A 17,208-nucleotide genomic window follows, 5' to 3' on the forward strand; every position below is an offset into this window, starting at 1 on the left:
CGTATGTTGTCTCCCCCAATTAGAAAGTGTGCTCCTTGAAAGCAGAAACTCAATTTTTCTATTTGTTTCCCAAGCACTTAGCACAGTGCTTTGGTATATACTCAGTACTTCAATAATTGCTCATTCATTCATTCATTCATTCACAGCTGTGCTCAAGTATCCACCATCTGAGGTCACTGTGGCCCTGTATCTAGTTGCTTATTGCTAGACTTTGCTTTTGGTGACCATCTGGTTCTTTGCTTCTGCCATTCACACATATTTCTCCTATTTGTAGCTCTCCAAAGAAGACAGATCAAGTGAAAAAGGTTCAGGGAAAATCAAAAATAATAAAGCTGCAACTTGATCTGACATTGGCCATCAACATGCCCCTCCATTGTTTGTGTGTGTACATGTACATTTATCATTATCTTTTCACCTGAGAGCAATCTTATTATAAAATCCTATGTAGCCTTGGTTCTATCTAGGATTCTCTGGTACAGTTAGGATAAGCAACCAAGTATGCTTCCTTGGGCTTAAAAGTGTCTCTCCACACATACTTAGAACAGTTTTTAAAATATGAATGATGGTGACATTTTCTTATAGAAATTTGTCACAGCCCCATTAGCTATGTTTAAAGGAGGCTTCATACATATATATGTGTATATATATGTATATGTATGTGTTTATATAAATGTATGTATATATCTATATATCCCTAACTCCATCCTAAAATAAAGCATATTCTATACTCATGATCCCATATGTATCTTTCCATATTATTTCCATTATATTCCATATTATTTCCATTAAACAACTGTAATGCTCCAAAGTTAAAACTTGTTTTTGTACCAAAAAAAGGTTATCTTTTATTCTTCCCCTCTCTTATCTTTCCTTTTGAGGTTGTACTCAATTTGTCTCTTTGTCAAGGCTTCAAAATCTAGAACTCAGGTGTTATTATGAGTATTATTATCATTTCCTGCATATTCAGTTGGGTTAGTGATTTAAATTGATTGAAAAATAACCAATTACAAAATTTGTATAAATCTCTTAACCTTGATAATTCATGATTAACAGTTAACATTTGGATAGAGAGTTTTTAGGTTTCTAAAACACAGTGGTCAAGGCTTCAAGGTCTACCATTCTTACCCATCCCTTCCTCCTTCTCCTCTTCTTTATGATATGAACAATTAGTTATGAGGTAGGGGCTAACTCTGCCCACCTTCATGCCCTTTCATTTTAGAATCTTTCCATTGTCAGTGCTGATTGAATGTATATACCAGATATTTCAGCACATATTTTTCAGGGCTAGTGATTCTCTAGGTAAGATGTTAGATAGTTTGTAGTGTCTTCTGAATTCCATGGAACACTGCTTTTTTTCCATATCAACCAACAGCTTTTCTTAGGATTGATGGCAATGGGCCCTATAAACTCTGATTTGGTTCCCAGAATCTCATATTTGGATGGTACTTCAGAGACAATCTTTTTTTCAATATGATATGAGGCAAGATTCTCAGCTGAGAAGGTTGGAGGAGAGAAAGCCATGGCAGGTTTAAAAAGAGATAAAAATGTTTGGAAAAGTTTCTGTTGTGAATGTGATAATTGATTAAGGAGATGTAAAAAGAACTGCCTTGCTCTAGTGAGTATCCAGTTGAGATAAATAGGGTATATAACTTGAGATACATAAATTATATACATACATTGGTAGTTTACCCAGTCAGTATACTTTTATGACTTTCTCGAGTTTCATTCAGCAGTATCTGGTAGAAATAAAGGCAGCAGATTGTGGGAATAATCCACAGCTTAGGCTTAATGGTATAAGTTTGGTGATAAGGGGCAAGGGATTCCAAAGAGGAGGACAGTGTAGAGTTGAACTAGTTCACTAAGGGATCACTAATGGGGAAGAGAAGAGGGTGCAGCCAGTGTAAGGGTAATGGCCTGGATTAAACGGAGGGGTAAAAGGATTGGAGGTCATGGTGATGATGAAAAACAGGTTCAAGAGTTGCAAAGGAAAGGTGGAATGATAACAGATTGTAATTAGATACATTTATGAATGTAGAAGCAGCCTAATTGTGGGTGATGGCAAGATCATGGCTATGACTGTCTTTGTGTGTAGCTGAAGTGGGGTAGAGAAGTAGGACATGAGCAGTGATTATGTAGATGAACTTGGAGATTAGTATTTGAGAGAGTTATCCATATCCATATATACACATGCGTATGTATATTGAACTTCCATAGTGTGAGGCCAGGAGTTGGAGAGGAGAGAGATTCTGTAAGTTCAGCACTGAACTCATTGAGGAAAGAAGGGGAAGTCTCCTGGAAGTCAGTAGGTAACAGCTATTAGAATTTTTATTGGGTCATAAGAATTGAATGAACCCCAAACAAGGAGAGGTTGATGAGTGATGGTGGTAGTGAGATTGTCTGAAAATGGCAATTTAGAGCAAGGAAAATTCTAAATTCCCCATCACAAGTGAATGTGGAGTATAAGTGGAAGTACTGGTGAAGGTGAATAGGTAAGCTTTGTCATCAGGAGGAGGCCAAGTCTCAATGGATGCAGTAAGATGGAAGGAATGAGAAAGGAAAAGGTTTGAGATGAAAGCAAGTCTGTTACTTGCAGAATAGGCATTCCAGAGAACAGAGTGGAAGTGTTGTGCTTTAGAGTGAGAGGCTAGGAGGTGGGGTGTGTTAGGGGGATGGGAATAAGGGAGAGTACAGTGAGAGATGGAGAAAAGGGTTCAAAGAGTAACAGCTAGGGGTTCAGAATCACTTGGGTGGAAAGGGTATGACATGGTCATTGTTGTTCAGTCATTTCACTCATGTCTAACTCTACAGGACCCCATTTGTGGTTTTCTTGGCAAAGATTCTGGAATGATTGGCCCTTTTCTTCTCCATCTCATTTTTACAGATGAGGAAATTGAGGCAAACAGGGTTAAGTGACATACACATAGCTAGTAAGTGTTTGAGGCCAGATAGGAACTCAGGTGTTCCTGACTCCAGTCTTGGCATTATCCACTGCACTACCTAGCTGCCCAGATGACTCAGTAGGCAACCAGTGTGGAAATTTAACATTTAATAAATGTTATTTGAATTTGTTATGGAAACCTAAATGTGCTTCTTTGAGTCTTTCATTAATTGCTCCTAGTTCTTCCTTGTGGGGCCAAGTAGAATAAGTCTGATCTTCTTATTCCATCTAATAACCCCTCAAATACTGTTGTCCTATCTCACCACAAGTCTCCTTTGTAGGGTTTATTTCATTCTTTATGCCTGGCACATGGTAGGCACTTAATAAATGCTTATGACTGACTAAGTGTTGATTCAGGTTGAACATCTCCAGTTCTTTTAACCAGTCCTCATCTAACATGATTTTAAGTTACGTCATCCTGGTCATCTAAATGTGGTGCCCAAAACCGAACAAGATATTCCAGATATGGTCTGTGCTAGAATACAGTGGGACTAATCATTTCCTTGGAAGTAGACACCAGCCACTTATATTCCATACCCAGATCAACATGAATTAATTTAAGTTTAAGATGGTTTTAGCTCTCAGATCTCTTACTCGTTTTGCCAAATAAATTTTCTGATTAGATGCCATGGATAATGTGAACACAGACAACAGAAGACCCTTCACCACCACCAGAAATACAGCATACATTCTTGCAAGGCTGGATTAAAACTTTAATGAAGAGTCTGATTCATTCTGAGAAATCTCCATGAAAGGAGACTTTATAACTTTTCAGAGTCATTCATTCCAAGGACTATAAGCCATATATTATTATAAAGTGATGCAGCTCTTTGATGAAGAAAATTAACTGTATGTCTTTGAGTTAGAGTAGTAAGTACCCCTTTCCTAGGAATATAGCAGTGATGCTCAAATTCACTATTGAACTTTCCTGGGGAAAAGTCACAAAATCAAGCCAGTTTTAACCACTAAAACTATATATTGTATAATCTTTGTAAACTTTTAAAAACTATATTTTATATTATTGAGGCATTCAATCAGTCAGTTACTTATTAATCACTTACTATATGCCAGACACTGTGCTAAACTGGAGATACAAAGAAAGAAAAATAATAGTCTTTACCCTCAAGGGACTTACGTTCTAACAGGGAATACAACAGGCAAACAAACAGGTTTATATACAACCTATGACTCATCTCTCAGAAAGCTCCATTAATAGTGAGGAGACCTGCAGAAGGTAGACTCTTAGCTGTGTCTTGAAGGAAGCCAGGAAAATCAAAGGGTCAGGTGGAGGGAGCAGAGCATTCCAAGTATGGGAGGCACAGCCAGTGCAAAGGTAGGGTGATGAGAAGATGGTGTGTAGTTTTTGAGGAACTTCATGTAGGTCAATGTGGTTATATTATAGAATACATGGTGAAAGGGAGTAAGGTGTCAGAAGGCTGAAAAGGTAGAAAGGGGTAAGGTTATAAAGAATTTTAAATACTGTACAGAGGAGTTTATATTTGTTCCTAAAGATAATAGAGAAACACTGGTGCTCATTGAGTGGGGGTAAGGTAGGGTGACATGGTCATAATAGTCATCCCAATACTTTAGAAAAATGACAGCTAAGTGGAAGTTAGCTTGTAATGGAGATATACTTGAGGAAGAGAGAGCAATTAAAAAAAAAAAACATAACTATTGCAATAATCCAGGAAAGGTGTTGAGAGCCTGAACTATGGTGGTTGTTGTATGAGGGGAGAGGATGGGACCTATTCAAGAGATATTATCAAGGTAAAAATGGTATGATTTGATAGTATATTGAATATGAAGGATAAATAAGAGTGAGGAGTCTAGGATAACATGGAGGTGATGGTTCTATGTGACTGGGAGTATGGTGGTGGTACCCTCAATAGCGATAAGAAAGTTCAGAAGCTGGGAAGATTTAGGGGTGAAAGATTGTTGTTATAACTTCAGTTGGATCCTCCCTACTGCCTAAAAACCCTTATTTTTGGTCCTTATCAATTCCCTATTCTCCAAGCCCACCCATACCCTTATGTAAGAATATATGATCTCTTCCTCTTCAGTGAAAATTCTGGGACCATCCTACATAAACTCCCTCCTCTCTTCCTCAGACCTCAATATTTTCACTTCTCCCACTCCCTGCCCCTTCTGGCAATCTCTCCAACTCAACACCCCCAAAAGTGAGCCATTTATCTTTCCTCATATACCTGCCCTTCTCTCTGGCTCCAATATGCGAGTTTTATTTGACCCTTTTCTTTCCTTCACCTCTCATCCCAATCAGTCACCAAGTCCTGTTCATTCCACTCACCAGCATCCTGCACATCAGTCTCTTCTCCCTCTCTTCCCATATAGGCCTTCATTACCACCTTACTCAGTGATTGAAATAATGGCCTAATAAATCTCCTTGCCTTCATCTTCTTCCTCTTCCAACTTTTCCTGTATACTTTAGCCAGACTATTTCTTACTGGTAGCTTTGGCCATGTTAGTCCTCTGCTCAAAAGTCTTTAGTAGTTCCCTTTCAGTGACCTGCCAGTGAAGGCAAATCCTTTTGTCTGGCATTTAAGGCCCTCTAAAATTTGGCACACAATCTATTTCTCTATTTTATTTTTTCCATCCATTTTCCATTTACAGGTAAATAGTATACTCTATTACTCTCTGTCCCCATATATCTCATACCTTACTACCTTCAAGCTTTTTGCTTGTGTTACACATCATTCCTTGAATGTTCTCACTCCTCATTCCCATCTGTTGAATCCCTTGCTATTGGTAAAAATTCAGCTTGAATGGCAGTTTCTCCTTATGGCCTTTCCCATACCACCCACGTCTCCCTGAAATTAGTAATAACCTTTTCCCTAGGAGGAACCATAGGTATTGTTTTGTAAGTCTTTACTACTCTTATTATTTAATATCCTTAATTATAGTTAATATAGTAGTGTCAGTTATAGTTATGTATTTGTCTTCTTTCCTTGGCCAAAGTTTTAAGAGTCCCTGAGATCAGGGACTATGTCTGAGCAAAAATTTATATTTTCTCCTCCCCTAGAACAAGTGCTGTGTGCATAGTAGGTGCTTAATAAATGTTTGTTTAATGATTGGGTGCCATTCTAACCTCCACTGTTCTCTCTCCAGTATGAAAAAAGGCCACTGACTTGTACCCCAGCATTGCACCAGGAGCATTGGTGCTAACAGAGTCAGTCACCTCTGTAAACATTTTTTGGTCTGGATGTTGATGACAAAAATCTTAACCCTGAATTAGATACCCCTGATGGTGTCCCTACCAGGGTGAGAAGCACTGAGGCTTGGAAAAGTGATAGTAAAGCACCAAGTTTAAGTCTGGAGGAAAGGACTATTTCCCTAAAAAAGGGGGAGTAGACAAAAGTATTCTCCACCAACAGGAAACAGAACTGAGACTGGAAGGGTCCTGGTGCTTATGGTATATGCCTCCCCAGCCCCCCACCCCAATCTGGGTTGACTTACCCTGGCTGAGTTAGCTGCCACTCTGGGGATATGACTGATGATTTCAGTGTAATGATTGCTTGGTGGTGGTTGTTCATTCATTTCAGTCATGTCTGACTCCTCTCTTTCTTGGCAGAGATACTGGAGTGATTCACCATTTCTTTCTCCAGTTCATTTTACAGTTGAGAAAACTGAGGCAAACAGGGTTAAGTGACTTGCCCAGGGTCATGAAGTGAGTAAGCATCTAAGACCAAATTTAAACTCAGGAAGATAAGTCTACCTAGCTGCCCAGATTGCTTGTTGATTTGTCTTATATTTGTTTCCCCCTTCAGGGGACTGTGGAGTCACGATAAATCATTCCACTTTTCCAGTCATGGTAATCAGTAGATTAATGAGGTGGTTCATAAGATAAGGGTGACACATCTGTAGAGCCAGTGTATTGACCTGATGACAATCCCTGCCACTCTTTCTGCTAGAAAGCCAGAGGCAGAGGGGCAAGGGGAGCCTGGCTGGGGACCCTGGTCCTCAACATTGCAGTGGCTGAATTTAGAAGCTGACGTTGGAAGGGGAGGGGATCATTCACATTATCCTTGGACCAGAACTATCAAGTAATTCCTCATGTATTGTTTTAATATTCTGGTTTTTCGCGTATGTTTCCTGTCTCCTTTGGACTTCACAGTCCAACTGTGAGTTAAATACGGTCAATTAAGCTCTCATTATATATTATCTGATCTTTATATCTCCTCGTCCTTATTATGTGTACAGCCTTTCAGCATAGTGATCTGCTCATAATAGGTACTTAATAAATGTTTATTATATCGAATCGAACTAGCCAAAAGAATGAGGAGCAAGGAGAGGTGGACTTGCTGAGTACTAGACTCGTGGCTTTTTTTTTTTTTTAATGCATCCATCTAGTCTGTAGTTTCTGCTGCCCTTAGCAGAATGTCCTTTGTGTCTCTGAACCGGATAACTCCATAAAACCTGATAACTCCATAAAACCTTCTCATAAAAGAGTAGGAATTGAAACATTGTATAAATATAGAGGTGAGGATTAAATGAGTCCAGAGATAGGATTACCTTTTCTTTCCAAGATATGATGACTTATCTTAAGGAGGCAAGTGTTGTTAATGTTATTACCATTGTTACTGTCATTATTTAAACAGCTTTATGAGGGACAAAACCCAATTGACCTTTGAGCATCTTATTTATAAAATCAACACAGCAGGCCTCTGTTGAGCCTGACTCCTGGCTTAGCAAGCAGCAGGCTTTGTGGCTGCAGCTAACTGCTGCTTTGCCTCTTCCTCCAGGGGATCCACGGCATTATTCTCACCCTAGATGATCTGTATGCTGATTCTCAGCTCATTCCCTATTGCAAGAAAAGCAGCAAGATTGCATTAAAGTCAGGTTTAAATTTTGGCCACTGTCTCCCCAGAGAGGTGTTCTAGAAGTCAAGGCCCAGAGGACATAAAGCGAGAAGCCTGTGCTGGGTAAAATGTGCCCTCAGGAAAGAAGTGTGTTTGTTGGTTAGAAAGGGCCATCGGTTATGAAGGTGGTCCATACAGACAGTTAGCTGTGAGTGCTGCTGCTGGAAACATACCGTCACTGAAGTTGTGCTATGGACACATATAGGGCTCCCTATTCCAGCAGGGGGCTAATTATCTAACTCCAAGTAGAAATAGGGAATGGAAAGTCAGGAAAGAAAGGATAGATGTGACACCAAAATAGATGTGTTTTTTTTCCTGTTGTGATCATTAATGCTATGTACAGTCAGACAGATAAGGATTAGGCTTCTTCCTTTCTGTAAGTGTCAGAGTTACTGATTTCTAAGGGACCAAATTTTCATACTTCATATTCAGTCCTAAGTTGGAAATTTTGGTGCATATTTATTTAGAGTGAAATCTCACCTTATCAGATTATGCCTGCCATGCCAGCCTCTCCTGTAAGAGGATAGTTTTTACAAGAGAGTCAAGCAAGCTGCTGGTTGTAGGTGCTACTGCTGAAAAACATCCCACCCTTTGGGCTCTTCTGCAGTCTCAGGGTTCACGGGGTACTGGGGCACTGATATGTCATAGGAGACTTCAGTATGATATTTTTATCCCTTGAGCCGTTGAAGGAAAACCCTTGTTAATAGATAGCAGGGCCCAGCCCTTTATTTTGCATAGCACAGCACACTTAAAGTGTCTGCACATTTTATAAGCCTATCTGCCGTCTCAAGTGAGGCTGGTTTAGAGTGTAGAGATAGACAGTGGCTGCATATTCCTTTCCTCTAAAAAGAAATTTCCTACTCCTTTTTTACCTTTTCCACTTGTCAAAAAAAAACCATAGGAAACAGCTGAGAATTTGAAAGCAGTGTAGTACAGTGAAAAAACCTGAATCAGAGAAGCTTCTAGCCTTTAAAACTAACTTGCTCTTCAAGGTACAGTTCACTGCACAAGCATTTGTTAAGCCCCTCTTCTGTGCTAAGTACTGAGCTAGAGGCTAGATGTCTTTGTACGACAAAAATAAAACAGTCCCTGCCCTCAAGGAACTTGAATTCTATTGGTTGGACAAATTGCTTAATCTCTCTATATTTCATTTTCCTTATCAGGCAAGTGGAGAGAGTACCTCCCCTGTCTCTTTCATAAAGTTGTTGACAGGGTTCAGTAAAATAGTATCTTGTGAAAGCACTTTGAAAATTATGAACACCACACAAATGCAGGATGATGTATTTTTTAAATTCCTTTAAACATCGCAATTTTCAGTGTAAAGACTATATAACTTTAATTTGACAAGAAAGACAAATGGTGATTTATGAGGAAAGATTAACATGTTTATAGCAATAATGTGTCAGAAATGTTCTAGTTACTGCAAATGGGTCAGGGCAGAAGGAACATGTTGAAGCAGATAGTGAATGAAAGTAGCTGAAATGGCTGTGGTGCTTTAAAGTTTCCAGAGTAAATCCTTAATGTCATCAACTCATTTGATCTTCACAACTGCTTTATGAAGTAAATATTAATTTTGTTTTATGGATGAGGAAATTGAGAACTTAGGTGGCTTACATACCTAGTTAATGCTGCAGGTGAGATTCGAATTCAGATCTTATTGACTTCCAGGACTATATTGTGCAAAAAGTAGAATGTTTTGGACACCACATGAAAAAAAGGGTATGGATTTCCTGATAATAGAGTTACTGACTCTCTCCAGCTGCTGTTAAACTTGGTGATGTTTTCTAGTTTTATTAACTACTGTCTTCATTAAGTGACAGATAACATTGATCTTTATTTCTCAGAAAAGAGTAGTTCCATAAGACTTCCTGTACATCAGCCTCAAGTAAGGCCTTTTGGTATACCGAGAGAACCCAGAAGCTTTCTGTACTTCAGATAATGATCCAGGATTTCTGTCTATAAATAAAACCACAGGTACTCAATTATGTAGTCACATCTCTTTATAAAGAGGTTGTTCCAATTTAGGCTCATTAAATCTCTCTCCAAAAACTTCTAAAGAGAGTACATTATCTCCATGATCATGATTTCTGTTATGTAAGCTACTGTCTGAGAGAAAGGAAGGGACTGTGGACTTAACTGAGAATACCAAAATTTAGCTTCTAAGACTTTATAAATCCTCTAAATGGAATTTTTTTTGGCTGGACTGGTCAAGGTTAATTGGAGTGGGTGCCTGAAGGTGAAAAGGTAGCAATTTATCTACTCCGTAATGGACTAATCACTAACTGTACAGTATGTTTATCTCTAGCACACATGAAGAGTAGTAATTTTATTCTATCCCAAGGGTGTCCCGAGTGTATTTTCCAGGTTATAGATAAAAGTCTAAGTCTCACTGTCAGTTGAGGAAGCGATGGGAGGAAAAGGCCATGAATGACCCTACTTGCCTGTAGGTGACACTGTTGTATCGTTTATCAGAATTTTTTTCCAATATCTTGTCCCAGGACAGAAAAACAAACTACCTTCTTTGCCCCCACAAACAAACCTATATAGATTATTTAATAGATTTAAATACATGCATTAAAATAAGCCCTCTTCATGCATTTTTAAGGCATCTGAGTGAGTGTCACAAATAGTTTTGTGTCCCTTTCACAGACTGTAGCATTGGTGCCACTTCTGATTAACTGACCTTTTATTTCAGCTAAGCTTTCAATGAAGCAGGGTGCTTAAAGTAAGCTAGCCGCTTCTTAGTTTAATAAACCTCCAGGAAGTCATGTTGGTGCAATACCTTCATGTTATGTTATGGTACTGTTAAGTTGAAATACTGTGGCATCTTAAATGACTGTTACTTGGGTCATCAAAGACAATTTCAGGGAGGTGTTCATTGCCTTCCTTTGATCATTGCCTTCTCCTCCTTCCCTCTTTTCCTCTTTCCTTCTCTCCCTGTAAATGTTTGCTGAGAAAATGAAATGACTTCTGCAAAAAAAAAGGCTTATGCAGTTCTCTGTTTCTGTGGTATCTTAGGATCCAGGCCACAAGATGCTCAGGTGCCACTCCTGCTTAGGTGTGTCTTTCTCCTGGAGACCAATCATACTCTCTACAGTATCAGCCCAGGAACACCGTGGTCCTGTCAGCAGAACTCATCGCCTCTTTGCCCCAGCCCTTTTTCCTTCCCTAACCTAATGCAAACCCTGGAAAGGGAATGTCATTAACGCTCAGAAAGCATAGGTTTTGCTAAGGCAATACGCCCAGTAATGATATTGTTAGCTCGCTTAATTTCCAGTTTCCCCATCAATTATGCCATGTGTTTCATCCAGTTGGTGCTACCCTCCCAGTGTTAATTATAACCTACAAGACTGTTACAGTTAATTTTATGGCAAGCATATTGTCTCTTCAAGGCTCCAGAGCAGCTCATAAATTATCTTGAAGGTAAAATGTAACTTGGGGAACTAGTTATGAAAATTCCATCCATCTCGCTTAGGAGCCGCAGCTGCTACTGTCAGCTGCCTCGCTTGCTGCATTGTGAAGGAATGATGGTGGGTCAGGTTTAAGAGGGTAGGCCCAGGCTGTCACCGAGGAGAAAGCCTGTCCTGGCCCTGTCAGACAAGTACCTTCTGCCAATCCCTCGTGGTTTCACTTTGCAGGCAGTAAAAGGCAGTCAGCGCAGGTGGATGGTCCCCAAGCTGTCTGTATTCATTACTTTACAGAAACTTGTTGTAGGTAGGCAGGTACAGAGACCTTTTCTCTTCACTGTTGTCATGATGTTAGGCATCATCTGCAAAGTGTGAGAGAGATAACTCTATAAATAACTCTGGGTTTGGTTCAGGCAGAGAGGAGGCCAGAGGGGTGGAAGTTGTTAGTGGCAGCACCAACCAGGAGTTACTTCCTGGGCTCTAATGTGGTGAATGTTCTCTTAACAGAGAGGCTGGCTTGGATGAGCACAGTTAGGCTGTGGGAAGGGGAGGGGAGTGCTAATCTTCAGAGGTGAGATTTCACTGAGAAGGACATGCAGATTTTCCTGTTAAATAAATTAGTAAGTTATCTTATTGGGGTAATAAACACACTCCTGTTCTGTGTCCTCTCCAGTAAAGCCTTATGTTTTAGCCCAAGGGGCCTCAGCATTCTTATTTTTAATGACTGTACACAAGTCTTTCATTTAGCCTGTTTGTATAGTTACAGTAAATGATCCTTTTTGCTGTTGGTTCTTCATTTGAAATTCTGCATGTTATGCTAGATTTAAAAGATTTGAGGGGGCCTCTGAGAATTGGTAGCTGTGTTAAATGCAGCATCTTTCAGCAGCGTCAGAAACAAGCTGTGGCAGAAGTCAGAGAAGGGTGTGTTGAGAAAACAAACCTGCATGTATAAATGTGGGTGAGCTTAGGTGTCGCATACACAAACAGTGGTTTGGGGCTGTCTTGTTTCTTTGGCTCAGAACAGATGTGATTCGCATCACTAAGTACAAGAAAAAGTTTGCAGAACTGGCATGTTTCCTCTCTTTAATGCTGAGCGTATTTGTTGTGTTTGTAAGTGTACCTAAGACCATCTCACCTGGTCCTATGACTATCTCACCTGGTCCTATGACTAAGCTCCATGAAATAAAAAGGATTGGGCCTGATTACCGCCAAACTAAGAAGGCCTGTGGAATGCTGAGGGCCCCCTGAGTGGAGCTGGTCTTTCTGGAGAGAATACCTCTGTGGTCTTCCTTCCACACCTAAGTGCCCTGTAGGTTTAGCATGAACCATGCTGTGAGATTTGTCATTTTCCATAGGGGTCCTGACTCCTTGTAACAAAAGCCTTTATAAAACTCAAGGATAGAGTTGATGACCCACAAGATAGACAACCACCTTCCTTAACCTCTCAACACTGACCTGTTCTCTGGGTTCTGTTTAGAAGCTGCATCATCTGTGGTCATTTCTTGTCTCCTATCTTAATATCCCTTTCCCTCTGAAGGGCCTCATGTTTGAAATATGGTAGATGAGATTTCAGAAATGTATGAAAGGCAAATCTTCAGTGATTTCTCACAATCACCAAAACATAGGCAGCATAGGTTGTCAAATGATATATACTAGTATATAACAAAATGGAACTAATTCTGAATTTTCAGAAATGAAAGGTCAAGCATGTTTTTTTAGAATAGGCCACCATTTCTATTCTTATGCCTTTGCATTTCTGCCTGACCCTATCAGAGCTTTCCTTGCCAGAAACACCCAGCAGGCAATCCTATTGTCTTTGTATTGTGGAAAAGAATAATCTTGCCATGTTTCTGTGGCATGAGTGAAACAAGCCAAAAGTCTCCATGTGGTCAGAATGCTCTTTTTATACTTGTCATGCCAGACTGACAGCAGCTCCAAGGTGCAGTCTGGGAAGTTGTTAAATTCATGTGGCTTTGATCTTTTGGAGGAAGGGAAAATGTAAAAACTACATTTTCTTCCTTATAAAAAACATGTAAGTTTATAACTTGGCTGCTACTAAAGTCAGCTGCCACACGTGCACAGTGAAATTTCACTGTAAACATTTCACAAGGATTGTTAGAATGGAGCCAGGTTGCCATCACTGTCTGGCTCTACCAAAGGAACCATTCCACTGAAATAGGGAAACACCCTGCAAAGAAACATAAATTTCTGTGGTAGAGTCAACCCGAGGTCAGAAAAGCCACTTGAAGGAATGCCTATATCAAAGCTTATAAACTCCGCATTTATGGATTTACAGTTTGCACAATAAACTCCCAATGAAACCTTATTTTGGATAAATCAGTTTGTGAGAGAAGTTTGAATAAATAGTTTGTGAAAGGTCAGGGTATATTCAAATCTTTACTCACTCAGGCCTTGGCAACCTTTTTGATAAATAATGCTTTTGCCAACATATGTCATTTGTAAGGAAAGGAAAATTAAGTGGTACTGTGCTACTGATTTGCCATAAATGACAAAATCCTGGAGAGAGAAAGAAAGAACTGACCATTCTTTGAGGAAATTACAGGGCTACTGGTTTCTTTATTGACATATGGCAGTCATAGCAAAGAATTGAATTTCACCCTAAGTTTGTTATAGTTTAAGGACATGATATTGTATTTTACACAGAGTAGGCAGAGGATATATTCACATTTGCATAGAAGGAAAAACAAGAATTCTCATGTTTTATAAGGAACGCAATATTCTCGCAGATGGTTCTGTTCAGGTGCGATTTTAATTATGAGGTAAACAACAGCCTCGCACAGTAGGAAGTCGTCTTAATAAATGGAGTGGAGCTTTTGTCTTCCAGCATCAAAAGGCCTTGTCATTAAGAAATTAAAATATTTTGTTTTATTGGGGGAGAGTCTCAAAATGACCAGCATACTTGGAAAAAGCAAAGTGATTGGCATCAAAGATCAAATGCATTTGCATGGGTACAAGTTTATATTTGTCTGCCCTTGTCAATAAGAGCTTTGACTTTTCCAAAAATAAGTGCTGGTCTTCTATGTTAAGGGAAAAAAGAAAAAAAAACACTTAAAAAAAATCCTGAATGGAAACATTTCTTTCATTTTTTTCCCCCTTAAAGTCTTAATCATGCAGGGCTACTTTGCTTAGGAATGAAGACCTAAGGCTGAACAACAGTAATTTAAGCATCTTTCTCTTAATTCTAACTTTCAGCATGCATTAATAATGTACAAACAGAACAGTCTCCTTATTAAATATTAGGAATGCATTACAATAATGTTTTACTGTCTTTCCCGTGGTGGGGAATTAGAAAGACCTCGTGTTAGGACCTCAGTGTCCTGACATAGTTAATCGTCCATGGAAAATGGTTTTCAGTGATTGCTGTTCTGACTGATGCAGTTTCCCCATTGAAAACGTATTCAGTGTTGGCAGAATCAGGTGCCTTGTACCCCTACACTCTCCTACAGACGCAAACAGCTGTGTTTTCTTTGCTCTATTATACATCACATACAGCGTCTCATTTATTATAGCAGAGCTAATGATGCAAATGGAAACCTTTATGTCCCATGCTATATACAACAGTAATATATTTGCTGTAGATATGTTAACTTATTTTTCATAAGTAATTTATCTTTTTTAATACTGAATATATCATAGGAAAATATGTTAGTACTAGAAATGAAATATATTTAATCCTGTCTGAGAAGCATGAATGGTATATCTGGATATTGTGCCATTTTTGACTTTAGAAAATCTGACTCTCAACACACTTGTACTTGTGCAAACACGTGTTGTTTGGATCTTGGATTAAAGGGAAAATGTGTGAAATCATTTAGCAGCAAGGCACTGTTCAGACCATAGTGTGCCCCAAGTGAAATGAGCTTATAGGTTAGTCATGAATAGCCAATATCCTGCTCCTGGTGAATTATTTCAGAGTAGCAAGCATTGTCCATGTTGGGGATTTGTGGTGGACTCTTTCTACTGAAGGTAAGACGCCTTTTGGAAACTTGAACACTGAAGTGTTTCTGCCTAGCCAAGGTGATGAGGAAGATGAAGAGGAATGGTTAATCCACATAACATTTGCATATTCCATGTGCCCTGACTTATAAATAAAAATCCCCATCTTCTTGTTCTACCTTCACTTCCTGATCCTCCACTCTCTTCTTATAGAGGAAGAAAGGGGGAAACCTATAATTCACCTCTCCTCTTTTTGTCATCAGGCTTCAAAAGGCCTTGTTATTGAGAAATTAAAATATTTTGTTTTATTGTTCTGAGATTATATGATCTGATTTTACATCCTGGAGATAGGGTTGAAAGGTATGCTTTAGTTACTTCTTAGTAAGGTCTTAGGGAAGAGGAAATTATCTCTCTAATTTGATTTCTTCAGAACTTCTGTAACTCCCTTCATCTAATACACATCATTAAAAGGTGACCTAGTTGATAGAGTAGACTTCAGAGTCACAAAGACCTGGGTTCAGTTTTCTTCTTGGACACGTGTTGGCCATACAGTCATAGGTAAGTCACTTGTCCTCTTGCCAGTGCATAGTCAGCTCTCTAAGATTATCATTAACAGAACAGTTGCTGGTCTGCACTGAGAGGGAGAGTTTTCTTATCAGGAATTGCCTATCCCATTGAAATTACAGGTCAAGAAAAAAAAATTGTTGATGCTAAGTTGAATACATCCCTTACAGCAGAGACACCTGTGTGACAACAGAGCCTTATATCACAAACCTCAGGAAACCTCATAATTCTTCCTTTTTATTCCCTTCAAAAAAAATGTTGACAACATTTGAAGGACATGAAGTACAACTCTTTGGGAAAAAGGCAGTTATTCTCAACAGAGGGGGGGAAATTAACTAGGCCTCAAAATCATCTGAGATTTTTAAAAGATGTACATAAATTAATTGCATATTGCAACTCTACAAGGAATATGAAGCAGGAATTTGCCCAACCAATCGATTCTGGCTTAAATAGACATTTTGAAGTGCATGAACTGCTGTGGATTCACCTCTGGTTAAGCTCCACTAAAATCCTTAAATAGTCAGAGAAGTCTTGTGGTCTGTCATCTGCTATTTATGGCAAGTTGCGCAGGCCAGGAAACTGGACTTGCGTTAGTTGTTAGGAATGGTGAACATGGAGATTTGGGAACCAAGAAGTCCAGTCCATTGGAAAAATAAGGGCCAAATATCCCATATGCTCAAAGTCATGAACAGTTACCTGAGAAATATGAAAGGCTTGTGGAGGGAAACTGAAGAATAAAATAGATTAAGAGAATTTATACTTTGATCATTCCAACTTTCAGGAAAGAGCTTAAACTCATGTTTTGCACCATCATATTCTACAACCACTTAATTTGCTAACAAGACTTAACTGATCATGATCTATAACTTCTCCAATATAATCAAAACAAGAAGCGTTTGACTCATGAGAGTAAATGTTTTTGATCGTTTATTGTCCAGCCCCACCATTCTCTCTCTCTCTGGCAGGCTGAGATGAAACAGAAAGCTGATATTCAGAGCCACTGGAATTGTAGGCCTTGTAATTTAGAAATATCCATTTTATCCCATGTAATTTCTTCCCTAAGATTCCTCAGTCTGAATCTGATACAGGTAGGAGCCAAGACAAACAGTAACCGTTTATAGTCAGTCAGACCAGTTTGGATTTCACTCTAACGTAAAGCAAAAAGAGCTTTTGGCTTCATTTCAGGTGTGTAACAGGGGTAGAAAATGCATTTAAAATTTAGCAGCAAATGTTACCATATGTCTCCATAACAACTGCAAACTTTTATGTTAGGAAAGCAATAATATAAACATGTAGGAATCTTGGAACAGTAAACTGTTAATTTCCCAAATATAAAAATCCACTGTGACAGAAGTTTTACAACCGCACTTCTGTGGGTACCCTTTGTCCTGTGAATTTCTCCATTATGTTATAGAAATTTACCCTGACCATTATAGATGAATGAATCTTTTAAAATTAGAAGTACACA

At 39.0% G+C, this 17,208-nt stretch overlaps 1 protein-coding gene across 9 annotated transcripts in view; it reads left to right on the plus strand.

Moving 5' to 3' along the window:
• FTO (FTO alpha-ketoglutarate dependent dioxygenase) overlaps positions 1-17,208 on the plus strand; it is a 417,587-nt gene that overhangs the window by 237,419 nt on the left and 162,960 nt on the right. The gene's annotated exons all lie outside the window — the stretch shown is intronic.

This window comes from Notamacropus eugenii, chromosome 1 (assembly GCF_028372415.1).
Source record: "Notamacropus eugenii isolate mMacEug1 chromosome 1, mMacEug1.pri_v2, whole genome shotgun sequence".
In the NCBI taxonomy this organism is placed as follows: domain Eukaryota; kingdom Metazoa; phylum Chordata; class Mammalia; order Diprotodontia; family Macropodidae; genus Notamacropus; species Notamacropus eugenii.